At 41.6% G+C, this 6,000-nt stretch overlaps 1 protein-coding gene across 1 annotated transcript in view; it reads right to left on the reverse strand.

The window, feature by feature from the left end:
• LOC144512400 (prickle-like protein 1) overlaps positions 1 to 4,786 on the reverse strand; it is a 31,491-nt gene extending 26,705 nt beyond the window's left edge. Inside the window, exon 1 of the mRNA XM_078243141.1 lies at positions 4,558 to 4,786. The gene's annotated coding sequence lies outside the window, so the exon portion shown is untranslated. The remainder of the gene's footprint in view (positions 1 to 4,557) is intronic.
• Positions 4,787 to 6,000: the final 1,214 nt, after the last annotated feature.

Genomic DNA, 6,000 nt, shown 5'->3' on the forward strand with positions numbered 1-6,000 from the left:
GTATGAGTGATGTAGCACCAAACAAAACAGAATGTGTTATGGAGACCTTTTATGTTTTCTCCCAATCAAAAACAAAACTGGAAGCTATCATTTGTGTTCTGCCTCAGGGTGGTCATTTGACGAGGAATAATTACGTGGTTGTTGTACAGCAATCTCGTCTTCCTATACGAGACTGTGCTTCCATCTATACTGTTTTCCTTTTACTCGAGCTTTAAAGCCTTTTAATTATTATCATCTAATAATCATCACCTTTAATGTCTCCATAACCACTGTGACTGGCGACTGGCAGTGTCTGGGCAGGTGTGTGTGTGTGTGTGTGTGTGTGTGTGTGTGTGTGTGTGTGTGTGTGTGTGTGTGTGTGTGTGTGTGTGTGTGTGTGTGTGAGTGGCTTTAATCATCATCAAATAGAGCTGTGTGTATAGGTAATTAAGGTGGTGCCAAATCGACTCTCACTCACAGGCACGAGTCAGGACAACACCTTAGTGTTGCATTGCTTAGCAAGTGCTGCGGGCAACTTCATTTCAGCTCCGCTGCAAGTTTTAACACAGTGCAACTCCCTCTCAGAGTCCATTACTCAGTGTCTGATATTCTTCTCAGCCTTGGATTACTTTTCCTCCCCACAAGCTGACCATAATACCAGGCTTGTGGAGCCAATGCGGCCTGAAGGGTTTGGTCTGTAACCACTAGATGAGCACAAGGATCACGATTAGTGCTCGTATATCAAGGACAGTCATCCCAGCCCTCACACACACACATTTACACACCGCACCCTTCACCTCCTTCAGCATAGCCATGATTTATAGCTACTGTAGCCCAATATACATAGACAATATTAGCTCCTCTTTCACCATTTAGAGTGCAATATTTACTTCAAACATGAACAACCTGACAGAAACTGAACCTGAACAGACATTTCCGTCACATGTGAAAAGGCATGTTGGGCTGCAACTAATTTATTTGCATTTGCAACTGATCTCTTGATGAATCGTTTAGTCTATAAAATATGAATAAACGCTGTGACCAGGGAATGTTTGGCATTTTTGCTTGGTCAAGGTTTTTCCCAGCACTATTTGTATGCAGTCTCCCAGTGATAATGCTGCTGATAACTGGTATAACTGGGTGGTTCCCATGCAACACTCAGAATATCACTTTAAGACTTGTTTAATCTCTGTTCTTCCAAGAAAGGTCTGTTTTTCATTGTTCACTGTTTCTCCTGTTCAGTGATTGGTCCTTCAGTGTTTGGCACGTCACACACAACTACAGGGGATAGGGGATTGCTTGGCAAGCGTGTGTGTGTGTGTGTGTGTGTGTGTGTGTGTGTGTGTGTTGTGTGTAAGAGAGAGAGAGAGTGTGTTTTCTGAGGTTTGGAACGATTTACCCAACCCCACACTCGATTAATTCCAGTATGACAGCACAATCTTGCCTGTGTGTACACACGTTGGTCTGAGGTATTAGGCTGACAGAGGTGCACAGACAGAACAGTGTTGACTTAATAATAGATGGAGGTCTTTTTTTATGGATACACACACACACACACACACACACACACACACACACACACATCACATTCATGTTTATGTTTCTTATTGATACAATTTATTTAATCTAATGCCAATCTGTGCTCCAACTCAAACACTGGGACACAAGAAATCTGTGAATGCTGCATGACCCCCCTGAACCAGAGTCAGCCAGCAGCTAGTCTCCACAGCGCTGTGGAGTAAGGTCTGGCTACACCACAGATACATTCTGGGATAGGTGAAGAAAAACAAAACGCTCTGGCTTGTTTGCATTTCTTTAAACCAATCACAATTGTCTTGGCACTAAGTTCCGGACACAGCGACAGTGGCTCTGCAAAATGGTCTCGGAAAGCAACTTGCTTTGGTAGAACATTTGCAATGGTGACAATCTCTTTTTGGATTAATTCTCTTAAGCTTCACCCTAAAACAAAAAGGTGAAACACGGCACATCTTGAGCTCTTCAAACAGCTTTACTGCTGTGATTAGATGAGGTGTTTCAGCCCAGGAGCCAATGGCTCTAAATCCAGAACACCCTTGGTTGCTGAGCAAAAAGGTTTTCCAGGAGAGTGTCCAACAATATCAAAACAATATCCAGGCTTGATTTCCTCTCTGGCACTCAAACCCTACTGGAGATAGGGGTTGCATATGAGAAAATGAAGAACTGTGTCGGATGAAGACTCTAATCGAGAGACATTGGTCTGAAAATGAGTATGTCAATTTAGAAAATGGTCCATAAACAAGAAGTCAGCAGGGGCCTCAAAAAAGTCAAGGATGCATTCATGATCCGTCCACATCCACTGCCAACGCTAGGCTCAAAATTGTATGACGGTAAATGTCCAGTCATACTGTCTTTCATTGAAATCTCAAAGGTCGTATTCTCAAGAACTGCTTCACATCCTCCCCTCTGAATCACATCCTCTCATTTGTTTAGCTAGCAAAAATCCTCTACCAAACTTCACCATAAAGGACAGAAACACCTCTACTTATGTTGACTTGTGGGGAGTACTCTTATTTGCTTTCTTGACCAGAGTTAGACAAGAAGATTATATCACTCTCATGTCTGTATGGTAAATATGAAGCTACAGTCAGCAGCTAGCTTAGCTTAGCTTAACTAGCTAGCCTGGCTCTATCAAAAGCTAACTAAATCTGCAGTATAAGTATAAAGTATAAAAACAAGTTATTTCTTGGCTGGGTAGTGACAAGATTCCAGACTTGTATAGATTAAATGAACAAGATGTAATTAGTGAGCTTTGAAACCATTGAACAGACCCAGGCTAGCTGTTTCCCCGTTTCCAGTAGTCAATCTAAGCTAACTGGCTGCTAGCTAGAGCTACACATTTAGTTCATAAACATGAAAGCCAATAAATGTATTTCCCAAAAAACTATTTCTTTAAACTAATTCTACTGCTGCATACAATTTACTGTGGATGGTACCATAATTAAATGAAATATAAATAGATAAAACACCCTGTTCAGGATCCATTAAAAGCCTAGAATCAATGTTATGTCCCATAGCAGGCAGTAGTCAAGCCAAGCATACCGATCATCTCAGCTACTGCCTGACTTGACTCTTCCATGTGCTTCAAATGGCTGACCAATTAATAGCAGCTTAACTCCTGGGTCCAAACACCCATCTCTCTCTCTCTCTCTCTCCCTCTCTCACACACACACACACACACACACACACACACACACACACACACACACACACGTAAGCAGGGACAGACATGCAGACACACAGAAACACACACATGCATGTGCACACAAGCATTCAAAGTAATAGACGTGCAGATGCTGTGCACCCAGTACCACACACAGACAAGGACGCACACAGATACATACTCATTAACAAAGGCTTAGTATTGCAGAGTGTATACCCCCAGCAAAGTGTAGCATAGTCTGGTTGACTGGCCTCCCACAGAGGGGGAAATACACCTCAGTCACCTGATCCTCGGCTGCTCTCTCATCTTGGATCAGTGAACCACACAGCAGCAGCTTGTCATTCAATTACAGCGACCAAGCCTGCATGGAAACAATACAGGACTGAGCACTGCAAGGGACTACTTCAAAATATCCCAAATATAAAGATTTTAAATTGAATCAAGTAATTAAAACATGCTTTCTTCAAGTTTTAAGACTCAGGAGATCCAAAGGCCTACTGCTCTCACTGCAGCATCTTTATAGATCTCACCCACCACTAGATGCCACCACTGGCTTCCAAACAGATCACACATCACTGAAAAGACATTCTATCATAGGACTCATATTCAGTATTTAAACCTGTTTCTTTATGCTTTTTTATGCAATTTGAGACCCAAGTCAGTATCCTGCAAGACTGAAATCACATGGAAAGAATCAATTCCATTGTAGGCCTACTTAAATAGACTAAGGTTAACACTCCAAAGTTGTTACACCTGTTAAAAAATAGATTTAAGTCTGAAGTATGATTGGATATTTGAAAACGCCTTCCTTGGTCAGTTGTTGGGTTTGGCTAAAGTGATGTTTGGCTTCCCTTTGTAATGTTTCTGTGGATTTGGGCTGTGGTGTGTCAACACTGATGTGATTCTGAAGAGCTGCATGAAAAGGCTCGTGAAGACAAGGAAAAAAGTAGACAGAGACCACCTGAGTGACAAGCAACAGCTGAGTCCACACATCTGGAAACAAAAATGCAACCCTCCATTAAGTGCGTCTTTACGTACACACACTTTCCAAGCTAAAATCCCCCCCAGACTCAGCCACAGTTTCACTTCTCTCCTCCTTCAGGGAAAATGTGCTACAGAGGCTCAACTAACTCTTTTCTTCTCGCTTTGGTGCGTCTGACCACGAAGAAATGGAGAAACAAATCAATTCCATCCCATAAATTGTGTTGCTACATGAGGATTTCTAAGCCTCTCTAGATTTGACTTTTTTCACACATTTGTGTATGCTCACAAATAATTCTACAGTCACACACAACTATGTGCACTTAAACAGCAAGATTGCAACATTTAGAAAGTAATACCTTAGAATGAATAGTTATTGGCCATAACTTGACACTCACCTCAGAAACAACAACTTGGTCCGGGTTCGGGTTTGAATATTCCGTTTATCAGAATAAAATCACGACTCTGGAGGCATCCGGGCTGACTGCAACCAACAAACACAACTCCTACTGTTTCGAGTCCTAAATCAGCTCAATGGATGTAGTCTTTCAGTGTATGATCATGGAAAGAGAGGGAGAGAGAAGGACGCTCTGCAAGGGTTGCGCGCTGCGCAGCTCTGGCACCAAGTTAAAGCGTCGACAAATTACATTAGCGCTGCTCTGCGCTTATTGGCTTAAACATGAAGGCCCCCTCCTCTTTCCCTTCTCAGTACACACACGCCTCCCTCTCACTTACAGGCACACATCATACTGTAAACATCCAAACCATGGCTTTATGGATATGTTTTGGAAGCATATATCAAGTCAATTTCTTCAGAAAGACGAGGTTCTCATTACAATGTGTTAAAATACCATTGAAGTATGATAAGGTCATTGTAATCTCATTAGTTACTACCATAGAGACACTGCCCATAGGTATACAGCAGCAATGTAATACAATGTCCTCTGGATTCAGCTCCTCTTCATAAATTATACACAAGAATTTTACAAGAAATGCTTGATTGGATGGGCTGTATCCAAGAGTCACAAAAACCTTAAACAAAATCCCATATTTACTATTACATCAGATGTATCTATGGCATCTATGTACGACACAGTAGCCCCCTGAAACTCTAAACCAACATTTCACGTGTCCCGTGTGGAGGTATTATGTACCGTACATATGTTATACCAAGCCTTGCCCGATATATGAAACCATGTATGTCCAGTATTTTAATTATCCAGAAGTGGCTTCTCTTACTTGAAGCCTGCTGCTTTCTTGGAAAGGGAGTGCCAGTCATTGTTTAGTCGTTGAGAATGCTAAACCCCTCAGTGCTCCAGTGGTCAGTAAGCTATAGGATGCGGTTGCACTGGCCAGCTCTGGTGGGAGTGTGTGGCTGTATGAGACAAAATAGTACATTAAAGCACGAAAGAAAATTGATTTTTTTTATTTATTTTTTTTATAAATCTCTTGCATGGACTCATTGTCACATTCCCTGAGGCTAGTTGAGCTCAATTAGTAGAGCAGGACAACCCTGGTGGTGCACTATACTAAAATATAACAATAACTGGTGGTATCATAATATGTTTTTTATTTAATAAAGTGACCATGGTCATGAGAGGAACCAATCAGAAACAAACACATGGCCTATTATGAGGCCAGTGTCATAGTTTAATGAAAAAAGTGACTCCTGCCAGCACAGAATAAACAAAACCTCACACACGACACTATTTAAGGTTGATGGTTGTCAAAAAGGTAACACAAAGATGAATCAATATCAAGTAATAGAGTTTTAAAGGCAGCAGATCCTGATTTGTGGAGTGTTGCGTTTGGATAGAATTTTCAGTGTCAGACGTGGAGTC

This window comes from Sander vitreus, chromosome 23 (assembly GCF_031162955.1).
Source record: "Sander vitreus isolate 19-12246 chromosome 23, sanVit1, whole genome shotgun sequence".
NCBI classification, from domain to species: domain Eukaryota; kingdom Metazoa; phylum Chordata; class Actinopteri; order Perciformes; family Percidae; genus Sander; species Sander vitreus.